This window comes from Indicator indicator, chromosome 31, assembly GCF_027791375.1.
Source record: "Indicator indicator isolate 239-I01 chromosome 31, UM_Iind_1.1, whole genome shotgun sequence".
NCBI classification, from domain to species: Eukaryota; Metazoa; Chordata; class Aves; order Piciformes; family Indicatoridae; genus Indicator; species Indicator indicator.
Genome location: NC_072040.1, coordinates 4,055,117 through 4,073,137, shown reverse-complemented (window position 1 = coordinate 4,073,137; position 18,021 = coordinate 4,055,117).

The following is an 18,021-nucleotide window of genomic DNA, read 5'->3' as shown; positions in this document are numbered from 1 at the left end:
ATAATGCAGAGCAGGTTAAGAACAAGAGCAGTGTGTCCAGAAACAGCTGGATCTTTTGCTGTTGCTCCAGCCTAGAACAGGGGAAGGCACGGATGCATTGGGGAACAGCAGTCACACGTTCTCCTGGCAAGGCTTCAAGACTAGCAGCAGCTACAGTCCCTGTTCTCCACGATGCTGTCAGAAAACAAGCACTGTTTTCACTGTTTCCTGCAGGAAGCCACAACAATGTCCAATTTCAGGCTGACCCTTGCCTCTGGTGAAGTGAGAGCATGGCAATAACAGAGCCCTGACACTAAGGGAACATGGACAGATCTACCACAGAGCAAAATAGGGCAAGGGTTTTCTCAGTGCCCCACAACAAAATGTTTTGTGCAACCTCTCCCTAGCCAAATGCAACAGGTAAACATGATGTAGTTAGTGATACATGGCAACCTCCTTTTGCTCCTTGCTGCAGCAGCTAGGCTCAAACTGCATGAGAAAAGGGTTCTGAGGCTGAATCAGATTGGGTTACTCCATACTAACACATTTACTTTTCTTTGTAAATAATGCCTACAGAGAACACCCCTGTGTAACCACAGACCCTTGTTCTGCATGCATGCAAGTCAGCTTTTGCCAAGGATGTTCAAAACCAGCTTAGGAAGCTCTGTACTCACCTGCTGCCTCTCTAGCTGTATTCAAACTGTCTTAAATGCCTCTAAGGCCAGTGCAAACCACTTATCATTCTCACTCCAGCTCTGCTTTGGGGAGCAGAAACAAGAATAGTCAAAAAGCCCAAAAGACAGTCCCCCTGCAAGCATACTTCGAAGGATCAGCAGGATCCACACTTGTCCATTGGAAGAGAATAGGCATTTCCCTGTTTACTCTAGAACTGAGTCACCAGCAAAACCAGCTGCTGAAATCCCACCTGAGTGTGATTGCAGCAGGAACCTGCATGTGCAGAACTGAAAGCAAGACACAGGCCTGTTCTTCGCCGTTTCCTCTGCCTTTAGGGAAAGCCTCATCTTTGGCACACTTCCTCAGTCCCCTCCACAAATACCCTGATAATGACTCAACGAATCACTGGACATTTCACAACCTTGGAGAAAGCCCCACAAGCCAACTTTTTCTCAACCACTGTGTGATGAAACACTAAGTCCCACTCTCTCGTTACCAGACAAGCAGCTGACACAGGGGAAATGGGAGGATGGGAGGCAAGACACTGAGAATCCAATGCCATGGAAATTACAGGATGAGGAGAGCCAGGGACTGGAGCCATCACATGCTTTAGAGTCCAAAGCCAAGCACAGATCACTGAGCTGTAAAGAGAGAAGGATGGGCAGAAGTGGTTGAATAATGAGGTTCTGAAGAAAGCAGGTCTTACAGAGGCCATCCTTTCAAACACCACACACACACATGATTTTTAATGCAGGAACACTGAAGACTGGAAGAAATATACCAGCTGAAGACAAAGGAGAGCACTAACCAAAACACTCTGGGTAATCCTCAGCTTATCTCCACACTCCCTTCTAACTACAACTTGAGAGAACATTCAGCCTTTAGTATAAAGGAAGAAGCCTGTCCCCTGTTTACACACCCACCCACTCCCCTGCATGTTTCAAAACTCTAGTAGCACCACTATGGAAAGCAAACCACTACTCTGCAGCACTGTGAGCAAAGTCCAATTCCACTGATTCTTTCTGCTTGTAGAAAAGGGGGAAAAAGAGAGAAAAACTCAACCAAGGGAAAGGCATAAACAACTCCTATTTTTTGGCTCTATCGAATTTCCTTTGGAGAAGCCAGGCAAACATTTCCTTCCCAGATTCTGCTGCACCCAAGAACATCCCTTCTTGCCCCACCTCCCAGAATAAGCTCCTGTGAATTACTCTGCCTTTTAACAGGAGTCGTGGCTTGGGCTGGATCTGTTTGCATTCATCTTTATGACATGACAAAATACAGATTCTTTGCTGTGGCAAGCAGAACCCAAATAATAAAGTGGGTCTGGAGAACAAATACTGACATTAAGAGATAGCTGTCTTTTAATCCTGAACCCAGGTCCATGGTAAATTCATCTTCAGCCTGTGCCTGTAAGCATCTGGAAAAGTCACTATGTGCCTTGGTCAGCATGAGTTAGGCAAAGAGCAGAACATACGAAAAAATAAAGTTTGCATTACCCTTGCTGCCTGCACATTTCTTGGCCTTCTTCCTCAGCCTTCCTACACACCAGCTTAAGTTAAACATAGATGGCCTAGGATACCACAGATAAAAAGTTGCAGCAGCAGCAGCACTGAGAGGTAGTTGAAGAAGTTCTACACAGACAGCAGCACAGCCAGTCCTACATGAGAGGGCAGTCAGACTCCAGTGAGCACACCACAAATAATCCCAGCCTCCTTTTACCCCCCCTTGAGGAAAGTTAAGCAAGAACCCCCCAAATTTCAATTCCAGATACACTGCTCATTTTTTAACATGACCTTCAGCAAAAGTCTCCAACTGTTCTCCTTCTGTTTCACTCCACGAACACAGGAGAATTCTTATCTATTTAAAATCAATATTGCTAATGGAGACAGTGACTGGATTTGATGGACTAGAATTGACAAAAGGGTAAAATCCATACAATAGAGCATAACTGGGCCTTAAAATATAATAATAATAATAATAATAAAAAATCTAGGCTCACAATCCAGAAAACACACTTTTGAAGTCTGTGCTCTACAGAATTCACAGCTGCCTAGAGCCATAAAGCTGCTGGATAATGAAAAGGCAGCTACTTAAATACTGGAATACAAAAGGCAAGCAAGAGGAAGAGCCTTTAGCAATACCAAAACTGCATGCCCAGGTTACCACCACTGGATTCCTCACATCACATCAGTGCAGCTACAGCTGGTATGTGCTGCCCATTCTTCAAGGCCAGGTAGCTGCTGCAGGTAAGAGCATACCCTGATCCCTGGTGTATTTCAGTGTTGCACAGATAATAAGAAGTCCTTTAGATTTCATAAGGCTCCAGAGAACAGCTGTTCATGTGTAGAACAGAATTTGGTGCTGGTGTGGGTAGGCTGCAGTTTACAATCAAAGGTGGGAATTAAGGCTGGAAAGCAATTTTAAATGCAATTCATCATCATGATGTAACCACAGTGAACACTTTACAATGACCAGGGTTGTCAAAACCACCAGCCCCTCTCCCTGCCATGTGCAAGTTAAACAAGTTTCACTCCTGACCTAAACAGGTGTCTCAAAACACCTTTCAATAAACAGGTGTCTCTTCTAGCTTTAAGCTATTAGAAATGCCAGGCATGGAGACTACCTTGATAACATTAACAGTCAGCTTTCCAAAACGCTTTCGAAACACTAGTAATATTTTTTCCTAAAGCACCTTATAGTCATCAGGAAACTATTCCTCCATACACACCTTCTCCGTTTTATCATTAGTTCATGTTACAGTCGTTGGTGAGATGTGTACGTGAAGACTGAAATCTAAGCATATTTAGACACTCTGAAACAGCACTGACATTGGAGGGACTTTTTACGAGGGCTTGTAGAGATAGGAGGAGGGGCAACGGATTTGAGCTGGAAGAGAGGAGACTGACACTGGAGGTTAGGAAGAACTTCTTGACAGTGAGGGTGGGGGGACACTGGTACAGGTTGCCCAGGGAAGCTGTGGATGTGTTCCCTGGAGGTGTTCAAGGCCAGGCTGGATGAGGCCTTGAGCAACCTGGGCTAGTGGGAAGGGTTGAAACTGGATGAGCTTCAAGGTCCCTTCCCACCCAACCCATTCTGTGATTCTATGATTAAAAGAACCAAAAAAGGAATAACAAGCAGCCTTTACAAATTCAGATCCGTTCTCGGTGAGCCTATAAACACACTTAAAAGACGTTTGGAAAGAGTTGTAAAACACTTAGCCAGAAGAATACCGCAGCAAGTGACATGCGCCTCCAGTGCCAAATAGCTGCACGAACCACAACAGCTCCGGAGCGGCACTGCTGTGCTGTTTTGCGAAACGCGACCGAAGTTGGAAGGGTACTAGAGGCACCTTCCAGCCTGCGAGCTCGCTGCACGCAGCGCCGAGGCAGCTACACCTTCGGCAGGAAAATTCACACAGATGCTAACAAAAGAGGAGCTGTCAAAACATCTTATGCCTTAGCACTCCACAACTACCTTTTAATTAACCTCCGCAAAATTAATTTCCTCAAGGGTACACGACACTGCACAGCCCAGCCTTGCCCAAGAAGCCTCGGAAGCGCAGGCGGCACCACCGCCCCGCACCGGGCAGCCCGCCGGCTCCGCCCGACCGCCAGCTGCTCACCTTGCCCCGGCAGTTCCCGCTCGGAAGTTACCAACCTCACATCCCCGCGGCCAGCTGCCGCCCGCACACCACCGCACAGGGGGCCCGAGCGGCGACGGCGGCGGCTCCGCCTTGCAGAGGAAGGGCGGGAAAAGCCTCCGCACCTCCCCGCGCCTCACGGCAGCGCCGGACGGTAACGGCCGCGCAGGCTCCCTCCGCCCGCCCACGCACCCGCGGCTATGGCGGGAGCCACGTTAACCCCACATTAACCTCCTGCGAGGGAGAAGGAGCGTGGGGTTGCGCCCGCAGGCGAGCGAACCACCCCGGCCCGCCCACGGAGGGGACGACGCCCGCCCGTATGCCCTCCCCTCCCCTCCCTTCCCTTCCCTTCCCTTCCCTTCCCTTCCTTTCCCTCCCCTCCTGCGCTCCTCCGCCCCCGCGGCGCCGCGGGAGCGGCTCGGCTCGGGCTGCCCGCACCACAGCGCAACCCTTCGCGGAGCACGGAGCCTGGCCTGACCCGACCTGGGCCGTTGGCCAGTGCCCCCTCCCCATCTTTTTTGTTTCTATAAAGTTAAGAGCTTTTTGCGAAGTCCCCGCTTAACTCCATCTGGATGTGTTCCTGTGCGACCTGTGCTAGATTCTATGGTCTTGCTCTGGCAAAGGACATTGGACTCGATCTTCGAAGCTCCCTTCCAACCCTTAGTATCCTACGATCCTATGATCCCCGACCCCGCTCAGACCTCCTCTGCCCCCACGGGATTCTCTCGCTTCTCCTGGGCGGCTCCTCACAGAAACGCCTCAAAAGCAGCAGCTGCCACTCTGGTAAAAGTAATACAAATAAAATTAACTCTTAAATTGAACTCCTCACCGCGTTTAGGGGTGCCCGCAGTCCCCTGGCGAGGCAATCATTAAACCAAGCCAGCTGCTGCGCTGGGAGATCTCCCCAGTCTTCCTTATGTGCAGGAGTAACATGGAAAAACGAGGGAGGCTAAATAACACCTAGGAGTGTTTAGGGAGCTATTTCTGTACCCTTTGAAATTACAGGGTAAGTTTCAATACCTCAGTTAAAATCCACCTAGACCTCTTCAAACAAACTTGTTTTTTCCTTAGTTGGTTGAGGCCATAGAGCAGACATAAAAACACACATTCCAGAAAAAAACCCAACTGCTGCAATGGAGGCATCACCCCTTCTGCTGTATTTCATTAGCTAGATCTAAATGCACAGCACAGCCAGGAGCCTGCAGCACTCAGTTTAACAGAACAGACCATCACTGTTAAGCTAAAACTCTGTTTTTTGAGGATCTGCTGCAGTCTCTACACGTGGATCTTCATTGTTCAGACTAGGATTAAGAGGCAAAGATTATCCAATGCAAATCACAGCACTCAGGATGAGATTGCAGAATCACACAGAACCACAGAATTCCAGGTTGGGAGGGACCCCAAGGATCACCTGGTCCAACCACAGGTCAAAGCCTCTGCCAGTTTAGCTTCCTCCATATAAATCCCCCAAATGATTCTCTGGATTTCAACTGCTGTGTAAAGACTGAGCAAGTGGGAGCACAGAGTAGCCCACCACACTGACCTAACATCTGGGTGCCCCCCAAGCCCCACAGCTTTTCCCCAGGAGATGGTTCTATTGATGAGGGAGCAACACCACGTTCTACAAGTGTGTCTTCGCAGGACGTGTGCTTGGGCCTGATGAGACATGACAACGCCAGACTGCACCAGGCACAGGCATTAGCAAGTACCTGGCACGGAGTGGCTGGGGAGATCCTGTTCCTGAGCACTGCTGCTGCAGTTCCTCCATCACACTGCTCTGTGTCAGACACCGCCAGCCAGCCAGGCACTCGCCACAGCCCAACCCCAGCAGCTGCCTGGCGTCGTTTAACAGACGTCAGTGTTTGGCTTGGCCTGTTGAAACTGTGCACACACCAACTCCGAGTCAGCTGTACCACAAGCTTCCACTGCAGTACAGTCCACACAGGAAGAGCTGAGGAATTTTCCCACCCTAACCTGCCCTTTCCTGATTCTGGAGTTTCCTACTTTTCGCAGGCACTGCTAGATCCAGAGACCCTGCACCCAGCAACAGCCTCCTCCTGCTTCTTCAGATGACTGCAAGGTGTTTGCCTTGCAGAGTCACAGATTCCATCAGGCTGGAAGGGACCCTCAAAGGTCATCTTGTCAGCCCCCTGCAGTCAGCAGGGATGTAAATTCAATCAGGCTACCCAGAGCCATATCAAGTCTGACCTTACCAGAGGTGTGAAAGGCACTTCGTTAGCACTCCTTGGGAAGTCCAGAGCAGAACGCTTTTGAACTTCAATCAGAGTAATTTATTGGCAAATAATTTCATCAGGTAATCTGTGTGGCAGAGTTATTCAACTCTGCAGTTGTTTAGCAGTGTTCACCTGCCTGGCTGGTGGTTTTCAGTTAATCATTCACTTGTCAGCAGATCAGCTGCATGGAGCCACTGGGCTGATTTACAGTAAGTAAAGGGGCCTCAGTCTGGGAAAGCAGAGAAGATGACCCTGGTCTAGAAGAGATAATTTAACTCTGTCTACCTGGCCACACAGTCTAAGCCCTAAGCCTGTGACTGAAGAGCAGATATTTGGCCTTCCTGACAGTTAAAACTGGGCTGTCAACCAGTTGAGTTTACTCAGTTCCTCTCACTGTTCTGGAGCTGTACTCACTCTTAAGTAATTAGAGAGCAGCAGCGTGACACATACCCTTAAACTGTGAGCTGCCTGAATGAATTCCACAGCATGTTCATCTGCCTGGTGCATCAGACTCTGCAAAAGGCTGTCAAGGTCCTAAAATGTAAATAAATCCTAATGTAGGTTTGCTTGATGAGCTTTTAAAGACCAGAACTCTCATGTCAATGTGGATAGCTGGTGGCTCCCTGGGTAGCACACACAGAAATGCAGGCAACTCAACTTGCCTTTGGAGTGAAGGTAAAGGTCAGCATTTACACTGACATTTTTGTCCCCAGGAACTCCCTTGCATTCCCCATTTATGTTTCCTGGGCAAGTGACACATGGAATCTTGCTTCCACTGCTTTGCAGTGCTTGGCTTCTAACGAATGTCAGCACTCCATGCACTGTGCTGTCAGCCCAACCATTTAAAGTCTGTGCTGGGAACACTGCTGGCTAGCCGGCAGGGGTGGAAAGACCCCTCTCAATCCCCTGCAAATGCAAGAGGTCACAGAAATGCAAGGTACCTTCAATGCATTTCTCCAAGCCCAGCTCCAGCAGGTTCCTTTTGTACAACTCCGCGTTGTGAGCAGCAACCCCCTGGGTAAATCGATAGAGGCGAGCAGCTTTTGGTGGAAAGAAATAAATGCACGCTGGAATTTCAGGATAAAAAAGGAGCAGCAGGCAGCGAAACACCACATTTGCATCTTCAACACATGCATCTCTCTTCCTCACTTCATTTTCCTCAAGTCCTTTGCTACCCTCATGCACACACCAAAACATTACTATTGCCCTATCAGTCCCTTTGGAGCCTACAGCATGGTAGAAGAAGCACCACTAACTGAGGGCACACGGACATAGAATGGTTTGGGTTGAAAGGGACTGTAAAGATCATCTAGATCCAATCCCACTGCCATGGGCAGGGATACCTCCTACTAGACCTGCTTGTTTAAGGCCCATCCAACCTGGCTTTGAACACTTCCAGGCTTGGGGTCTCCACAACTTCTTAGGGCAACCTGTTCCTGGTTGTTACAAGTCCCTCTCCAGCTCTCCTGTAGCCCCCTTCAAACACTGGAAGGCTGCTCTAAGATCTCCCTGGATCCCTCTTCTTCTCTAGGCTGAACAACTCCAACTCTTTCAGCCTGTCCCCATAGGACAGATGTACCACCACTTGGATCATCTCAGTGGCCTCCTCTGGCCCTGCTCCAGGAGGTCCCTGTCTCTGCTGTGCTGAGGACTCCAGAGCTGGCTCCAGCAGTGCAGGTGGGGTCTCAGCACAGAGGAGCAGGGGCACAGAATCCCCTCCCTCCACCTGCTGGCCACCAGCCCTCTGGCTCTCTAGATGTGTTGTGACTTAAGAGCTTGCCATGCCAGACACAGCTGACCACCAGCATCTTCTGGGACGGGTCTCAGCAGAGATGTGCAACACAGGAATAAATCCCTGCCCTGCTCACCACTGGGAAGCTGAAGTTATCCACCACAGCTCATAAAGTTGCTAACCCCCTTCCCAGCTGATAGCACTACAGGACCTGCATTTTGCTCTCAACAAAGCCTCTTTGGAATTCAGTTTATAAATACAGTTCCACAAAGCAGGTCAAGCATCTGAGTCTGCAGGAGATGTGAGCAGTGTATGCAGGCAGGTCCACCACAGCCGCACTGAGTCTAAAGGACAAAAAGCTCTCCAAGAAGTAATTCTGCATGGATGTTTCTTAATTCAGCCTCCTGAATCCCAGCTACAGCACGTTCTGCTGGAATTGCAAATGCACGCTGGGGTGAGCAAACAGGCTCTGGTAAACAAGTGCTCAGGCACACAGTGGGTGTAGGTGGGCTGTACCCAGAACATCAAGAGTTCTTCCTCAGACCCAGGTCAGCAGGAGCACAAGGACCACGTTTGCATTTTCAAGCTGTTGACTGTATTGTGCTCAAATGAAACTAACCAAGGGTGTTGGTTTGGGGACTGTCACCCCCTCACAAAAGGCTGGCTCACATTGATCTTCTCCACCAGCTCTCCCAGGTCCTTCTCTGCAGGAATGGACTCCAGCAGGTCAAGCCCTCAGCTGTACTGGTGCAGGGGGGGGGTTTCCTCCCCAGGGGCAGGGCTCTACAAAAATGCAAGCTCTTCTGTTTTCCTTCTGTAAGGCTTGAGATCAAGAACAAGTCTTATTCCAATGACAGCTTTCTCCAGCAATGCTGCACAAACTGATTGTTGTAGACAGTAGTTTTAAGAACACAAAAGAGCAAATTGCCAACGTTTTGTAATGGATTAGGTGGCACTCTTGTGTCAGCCTGATTCATTAGGTGTTTTTATAAACCTTTGAATTAAGCAAAGGAAAAAATCCATTCAAGGAATCATAGAATTGTTTCGTTTGGAAGAGACCTTTAAGATCATTGAATCCAACCATCAACCCAACACCACCATGGCCATTAAAGCATGTCCCCAGGTGCCATTGCCACAGGTTTCTTGAACACCCCCAGGGATGGGGACTCAATCACCTCCCTGGACAGCCTGTTCCAATGCCTGACTAGAAAGAAGGTAAAAGAAGATTCTAGAAAGAAGATAAAAGAATTCTGTGAAGTTGTAATGACTCCAGATGTTGTACTTCTCATGAAGTGAAGCCCTGTCACTGCACGGGTAGCAAAATGTGGGAGCTGTACAGTTCAGGGAACTCCCAATACTCAACCTCTGCTTGGGTGCAGCTGCAGCAGTGGTGAGGAAACCCAGACTGGAAAACGCGCCACCCTCACAGACACCAGTAGGAGCAGTGCTGGGGAAGGGCTAGTACCTTCCACTCTGGGACTAACTGCTGGAAACTTAACTTCATTCTGAAGCAGATCCCCTGTGAGTGCTCAAAAACCTCTCCGTGCCACACTAGCTCTGCTTCCCCTCAGCTCTGGCATGAGTCACCAGCAGGTTTCTACACCAAATTGCTTCCGATTCCAATGTACCTTTCATTTAGATAAAAACTGTTGTGGTAAGCAGCCCTACAAACTCCCCACTTCACAAACAACCCTTCAGCCTTCACCTTCACGTCACTGCAGCTCTCCCAGGCCTACGCTGCTCATTTCTTTGCCTTGTTTGCCACCAATTCACTCCTACCCACACGCGGTGGTTGGCGCAGCAGAGCCGCAGGGCACACTCACATTGCTGGCACCAGCACCTCCCCCAGGGAGCCAAATGTCCAGCCAAGGGGCCCTCACCACACAGCTCTGTCAATAAGCTCAGGGTAATTACAGGTGTTTCCATCCTTCACCCATCAGCTTGATTCAGAGGAGTCTTCAACAGCACAAAAGATGAGCACTGCTTGTTCCTCACTCGGGAGATCAATGCCTTATTTTCAGAGGAGATGTGGAAGTGCTGAGGACAAAACCATCTTTTTACACAAGAAAAACCTTGCTGCCCTCATCAACAGAGAGAAAAACTGATGAGAGATGACATCCAGAAGGCTATCACCTTTAGGACATCAGTCTTCAGCAGGAGGGTGAAATGCAAGCTGTGATTAGCATCAGTAATAACAAGGACAGCTAAGACTCATAGATCCACAGAATGGGTTGGGTTGGAAGGGACGTCAAAGATCATCCAGTTCCAACCCCCCTGCCATGGGCAGGGACACCTTCCACCAGCCCAGCTTGCTCAAGGCCTCATCCAACCTGGCCTTGAACACCTCCAGAGAGGGGGCAACCACAACCTCTCTGGGAAACCTGCTCCACTATCTCCCCACCCTCACTGTCAAGAATTTCTTCCTAATCTCCAGTCTCAATTTCCCCTCCTCATGCTTCAATCCATCCCCTCTCGTCCTATCACACAGAGAATAATGAGTGGAAGTGTGTGCACATGGAAAAAAACCAAACTGCCCCAAAATAAGCAACAAATCCCAGCAGGCAAGAATGTCAGAGAGCCAGTGAGGCAGTGTAACTCCAAATCCCAGGGGAAAGCAATCCAGCAGCATTGGGAAGATAATCTTCACTAGCAGCCAAAAGAGATCATTGAAATCACATTGGTAACTTCCTCTGACAGCCCTGCCAGACAGGTAGGAGAGAAGCCATAGCCAGCACAGCTCTCCTTTAACTGGGCTTTCAGAATTCTGGGTTTATTCCTAGATAAACAAAGGGGGAAATGGCTGAGGGCATCAAACAGGAGAACATCTCAGCCAGCTCCTGCTGCAGAGCCGTGTTTGCAAGACAGGCATTACTTACACATTCTGGTGAAGCACTTCACACATTGAACATTTCAAGCAGTTGATGACTTTCTCGTAGCCTCTGTCAAGTCACACCAAATGGGCTGAACCACCCAACCCCAACTGAATCAGAAATCTGAAGTTTGCCTGAGCTGGTGAGGTTAAATCAAGCTTCTGGTTTAAATTTACACTGCCTTGCTTGTGTAAATTAACATCCAAGCAGCCACACTTACTTTTAATTGGCTTGGACAGTAGATGAACTCTTGCCTTTTCAGTCTGCCTTCTGATTTTAACTGGGTAGAGAACTACTGTAAATATTTTCTTCTTTCTCACCCCTTCTTCCCAAGGACTTTTGTAAACAAGTGAGGGATTGTTTAGCTGCTATGCACTATACCCCACGCACTCCACACCAAAACAGAGCACGAGTCTGTGTGCAGATTGCTAGGGAGCACTCAGCTCTTGCCTGTTTTTTTGATCACACACCACAGAAAACTCACAAACTTCCAAACAAACCGACCAGGGGGACTTACTTTAGCTTTGCTTCTCACGGGCTGTGTAAGGAGAGAAAAGCAGCCTTGGAAACTTGGGCAAGTGAACCTAGAAAGGCTTGCTTGGTGGTCTGGGAGCCTCTGGTCAACAGCTCTGTGCTGTTCAAAGCCCAAGTACAAGTGCATCACTGTTCTCTCATTTAAATGTAGAATAATTCTAGGATTCATGGCACTGCCAGCTTAAACTTAGCTCTGAAGAAACCCTTTGTTTTCAAGTAAATCAGTGCCTGGTTTTAGATAATTCTGTAAAGAATCCTATTCATCTGCCACAGAACCTACTAGTTAACATGAAAAGAGCACCAGCGAGGCAGCCAACCTCCAAAAACTCCTGAAGCACAGTGAGGTTGAACCCATCTAGCAGCATATGCCTGCGGAGTTCCATAGCTGTGTGCACATATGCAGGATGCTAAACCCCCCTGGCAACAGCACCATTTGCGGCAGTGGCAGGGGGCACCCAGCCTAAACTGCCACATCTTGATACCAGCACCTGACACAAGGACAGCTGGACATGGAGAGCCTGCTGGCCATGCTTGCTCTCATCAGAGCCACTGCAAATACCTCATGATGTTCAAGGGACACCACCAAGGGACAGTTTTGGGGTCCCCTGACAGAAAGCCTGCGTGGTGTCAGTCAGGCTCTGAGAACAGAAGAATGCAACTCCTTCACTTACTAGAAAAAACTTCTTCACTGGAAGGGTCCTCCAAGACTGCCACAGGCTGCCCAGGGAGGTAGTTGGATCCCCATCCCTGGAGGTGTTGAAAAGAGGCAGAGATGTGGTCCTCAGGGCCATGGTGGAGTTAGAGAATGGTTGGACTGGATAATCTGAGAGGGCTTTTCCAACTCAAACAATTCTGTGATGGCCAGAAAGAGCAGAAACCTCAGAGATGCCAGCTATTCTTTTAGCAAGGGCTGATTTGGGAGGGTGAAATGCAGATGTTTAAATATGAAAATGCTGCTTGACTCTTTCCATGCTAGCCTGAAAGCCCAGCACCCCCTGCAAGAGCAATCGACCACACTGATGTGGTTATGTACAAGACATTTGCTGTGAGAACCAGCAGATCAGATGAACACCACTAGATTCATTACTGAAATGAAACAGAAGGGAAAAGAAATCAGGAGGCAAATTGGATTCTAAGCTGTCAGCAGCTACTGTGACTCTACAGAACCACCCCTTGGTTCAAGTCTTGCTTCCCATAAAACACTGCTGTACATCTTTAATGCTCCAAGCTCCTTTTGCTTACCTGTTATGAAAACACAGCCTTTTTCTTACCCTTTTTTCTCAATATAATCAAACTGCACCTTTACCCCTGCAGCAAGGCAACAGAAATCTCCCAGATCTTTGTCTTCAGACATTTGACAGTCTGGGTCCTTCTGCCAGGCAGCTTTCTAGTTCTGCACTGCTCTAAATTTTCTCCATTCTGTAGCTGTTGGTAGCATTCCAAATTCATAGCTTTAATGCATCTGCTCAACAGCCACTCTGCAAGGTATGGTGGTTAAACCCCATCCAAAAGCAGTACAAAAGTTATATTTTTTCTTTAATTACCTCCTATCCCTCTTCCAGGCTGTTCCCAGCATGAACAAAAAACCCACACACCATAAACTGGAAATTCCACAATGTTTAACTCAAAGCATTCATTTTCTGAATGCTTAGTGCTTACTTATTTACTAAACTTAGGATGAAACCTACTTTAGGGCTTCACAGTGTTCCCAGGTCACAAATACATAACACTAAGGTGCCAAAACCGAAGCCTAACCCTAAACTATCAAGATCTAAATCCAATAGTTCTGCCAGAGCCCTGCAGACTGAGTCTACTGGCATTTAAATGCATGTATCTGGCATTCCTGCACTTAAGCAGGAGCTGCACAGGGCACAGATGGCCTAAGGTTGCAGTATGTGTCCTAGAAGGTGAGTCAGAGGTAACTGAAGTCACCTGTAAAGAGGAGGCTTCAGAGGGACCTAACAGCAGCCTGCCAATGTCTTTGAGAAGGTTCCCAGGACAGCCAGACTCTGTGCTGTGTGGCATGGCACAAGGAGTGGAATCACTGTGAGGATAATCACTGGGACAGGTTGCCCAGGGGGGCTGTGCACTGTGTTCCCAAGCCTCAGCTAGACAAAGCCCTGAGCAACCTAGTCTGAACCCAGGGTAACCCTGCTTGGAGCAGGAGGCCACACTTGGCACCTCCCAATGTTCCTTCTAACTGTAACAACTGCATGATTTCAGTGGTTCAGCCCTGAGCAGCACTCACCCCCTCAAGCACATCCTCTGAGCTGAGTCCAGAGAGGCATACAGCATTGCATTGCATTGCAGGGACAACATCACACGATAAGAAGCCTTACAAGTCACACAAATACTTACAGTTTTTTCATTTCATACCAATTTGAGCCAAGATTAATGATACAAAGCCCTGAAAGAGCTGCCAAGACAGTTTCTGTAAAATCAAACCTGTGTTTCTAACCAGTGCCTTGGTTTAACAGCAAACACCAAGTTAGGAGAGCTCGGAAATCAGTAGGGTTTGCATGTATTTGGTATCAGATGCTGCATCCTGCTTTATACTGACAAACATAAACACCTGGGAGTGCCTTCAGTTGCAGAGCTGTTCAATAAACACTCAGAGGTGAGCTGTCACTCCCCGGGGCACTGCAGATCTCTTCTGAGGCACCTGCTACACTAGCAACATTGAGGCTAGAATCAGAGCCTTGGTCTCCTGTCTGCTCCAAAATGTTTTGCATCTGAGAATACAATGAAAAGATTTAAAGCACTTCTGTTTCCTCAGCTGTTCCACACCAGTGAACCAGAGATGGAGAAATGCTATTGAAGGAAAACTGATTGCAAGAACTGGAGGAGGCAGCAGCAGCAAAGCAGGGTGCTGGTGCCTCGGAAGCAGATGGAAAGGTGTTGGCCTTGGTTCTCTGTGAAGACAGAGGATCAGAAGCAGCTAACCCTTCGGTTTGCTCCCAGGGAAACCTAACGGTCTGTAAAGTTGCACAACTCCAGCACTGGCAGCGTTTGGCAACAGCATTTGGCAAGGCTCTCGGCATCAGCAGCCTGCCAGTCGCCCTCAGAGTGTCAAACAGGACTGCCAAGAAACAAGAGGTGACAGCTCTCTGAACAAAGGAGCTCTGCAATCCAGGCAGACACCAATCTTGTTTATCCACACAGCCCCCTGCCCCCACCAGGTGCTTTCCTGCCCTACAACAAAGAAACACTGGAGTGGCAAAGCAAGGCATTCCAGATATGAGGGAAGGAGGAATTCCCCTCCTCAGAGGGTGCTTGCACCATCACATGAAGGTACAGCCCTACTTCTTCCTTGGCTGAAGGCTAGGGAGGAAGACTCTCAACACGGAACCGGGTAAGGGAATGGAGCCACAGGTCAGGTCTCGGCCACCCGAATCTGTGCCATGGATCAGTTATAACATCTGAAAGCCTGCGTGATGCAAACCTGCCAGGCTGGCACCTATCACACAGGTACACCACAGGAGAGGTGGCCCAGGGTGGAGATTCTGCACTGGCAACGGGGCTTTCTGGTAGCAAGCACTGGACACTCTCCCCACTCCAGCTTTAGAGCTTAAGCCCCTTAGTCAGAACTACAAACAGCCATCAGCACCCACTCCATCTCCCAGAGGTCATTCTTCTCCTGGGGCCAGTGTTCTCCCAGAGGAAGGAGCCAAGTGTTGCTCCTCTTTTGAACATGGAGGATGTCATGGAAATCCTCACCTCTGGGAACAGTCTCCTCATCAGCAACCAAGCACTAGATCCCAGCTCCCTGATCCCAGGGGAACTCCAAACTACTGCAACAGAGTCAGGTTCTGGTGTTCCCTCACTTCAGCCTCAGCCAACCTAATGCATCTTCCAGAAGATGGCCCAGGTCAAGCACTCACTCACTTCAGCCTACACAACAGCTGCAGAGGTTGGGGGTAGATGTGGGATTGGAGTCCTTGGGCACAGGGACCCAGGTGGCAGGTTTCAGCTGCTGGAAGATAATTTAGACAAGTCCCATGAGCAGCAGCTCTGAGGCAGGGGTGAGCTCTGGCCTCTTTTGTGGCCATGTTTCAAAAAAAAAGCCCCATAATGCTGCTTGGGCCACCAGCAGAGGTGTTTACAGCCTGCCTGCCAGGTGTCCTACTTTCCTGATCTCCTCAGGGCTTTGATGCTCAGCTACAGCAGCTCTGGATAAGGTGCTTAAGAACTTTCTTAAGCCAATAGGTTTAAGACACTTTCAGAGTCAGGCAGATGCTGTGTTAGGGGGTTTGGAAGACTTGGGGAGATCACTTCTGTTTGAGAATTAGGAATGCAGGCAGGGACACAATGGCCAAACGTTCTCAGAGGGTGCTGAAGCCCTTCAGTTCTGCTTTGGAAAGCCCAAGTGTTTGCCTTGCAGGTTATTTTAGCATATGGCTGCTACTACTTAAATGAGAGCAACACAAATCCTTCAGTGCAAACACTCCAAGTGCTAACTTCAAATAAAAACAACACATTGCTTTACTGCAGCTCAGGCTATATGATTGCACAGATTACTTATGCCAGTTCCTAGTTCCTAGGTCTACAATCAAAAATAATTTACAGCAGTGTAAGTAAGGTGACATAGGAACGTCTGAAAGCAGAGTCACAACCCAGCCACCCCGACTTTCCTTTGGGGAAGTGTCCACTCCATAAAGATAACATTTTCCTACATGACCAATTAGACAGCCAAAAATAAAGAATCATTTACAACTCCAAATGTGTGGAACCTGATCTCAGTTTAGGCCCAGAGGTGCAGGGCATTTGTGTCTGAAATGGCTTACAGCTGTGGGACAGAAATGCCCTGGGACTTGCACGCACATCATAAAACTGAAACCACCTGGAAAAAGATCCAGGATCTAGGCAGGATAACCCAGGATCAAGCTCACGAGTGGATGTGGCTGAAGGATCACAGCTTATTAGAAGCTTATCCTTAGGGGATGGGGTGGAAAATAAGATGTGACAACCCCCCTTACACTGGGGTGAATAAGACCAACCTGCAATTAGCATGATAAAATGGCAGATGATTTCCATCCTAAATCCTAGGTCCCAAGGGAGGCAGGAGCTCCTTTGCATCTTTTTTTTGTTTGCCAATACCTGTGAGATTTCATTCCATACACTTATTTCTGGCTCTCAGCATACTATATTGAAATATCTTATTGCTGGGTCAGGGCAGCTCTGGAGGCTTGCAGCTACTCCAGCGAGCTAGGCAGAAGGGATTCTGCATATTAAACCCCAGCAATCCCTATTTTAAACACAGGCAAATTATCCACCTACTTCTGGATTGACTTTAGACAAGTTGAAAAAGTAAGAGAGCAGTAATTTTAAAGTGCCCACATCTTAAAACTTGAACTACTGGCTCCCTACATTATTTTATAAGCAGAGTGGGCTGGGAGCTGCCCAGCTCATGTACCCCCGAGTTTCTTTGCAGACCTCTGCTCGGTGAGACTGGAACATCGAGCTTTGCCAGGCTTGTCAGACAGAAACCTGTCCTCAGAGAGCCAAAATGCAGAGAGCACAAGGAAAAAGCAGAAACTCCCACCAGCTGCTGATTGTCAGAATGAAGATCCCTGAGAACAACACGGCTAATGAACCCGCAGCACTCTGGATGCAGCCCTTGCATGCATGCAGCCATCCACCTAACTCTCCTTTCCCCTCAAGAGACAGTTAATCCTCTTTTAAGCTAACAAAAGACACAGAATTTATTAGATTAGCATGAAAGTAATGAAACACCAGGGCTGTCAGCATCTCTTTGGGGTGTTCAACAGAAATGGCAACGCTCAGAGCACCTAACAAAGAGGCTGTGGCACTTACTAGAGAGAAAGACAGAAATCACAAACTGATGCTTGCTGCCAGCTAATGCTCTGCTCTCTAACATCCTGCTCTTCATACCTCCCAAAAATTAAGGGGACGAGCCAGGCAGAATTCAGACACAAAACCAGCTCTGCAGGAACTCTAGAGTCTCAGCAAGGGGAAGCCAGGGAGTGCTGACCAACCCTCATGAACGAACTGAGCCAAAGACATTCTGCAAATAGTCACAGAATCCCAGAGTCCCAGCATGGTGGGCTTGGAAGGGAACTTTGGAGATCAACCATCCAGCCTTCCTGCACCAGCAGGGTCACCCACAGCAGCTTGGCCAGGATCACAATGACCAGGTAGGTTTGGAAGCTCTCCAGAGGAGACTCCACAACCTCTCTGGGCAGCCTGCTCCAAGACTCCAGCACCCTCACATCAAAGAAGTTTCTCCTCCTGTTCAGACGGAACCTCCTGGGTTCCAGTTTGTGCCCATTGCCCCTCGTCCTGTCATTGACAAGAGTCTGCTCCCAGCCTCTTGCGCCCTACCCTTTATCTCTTGCT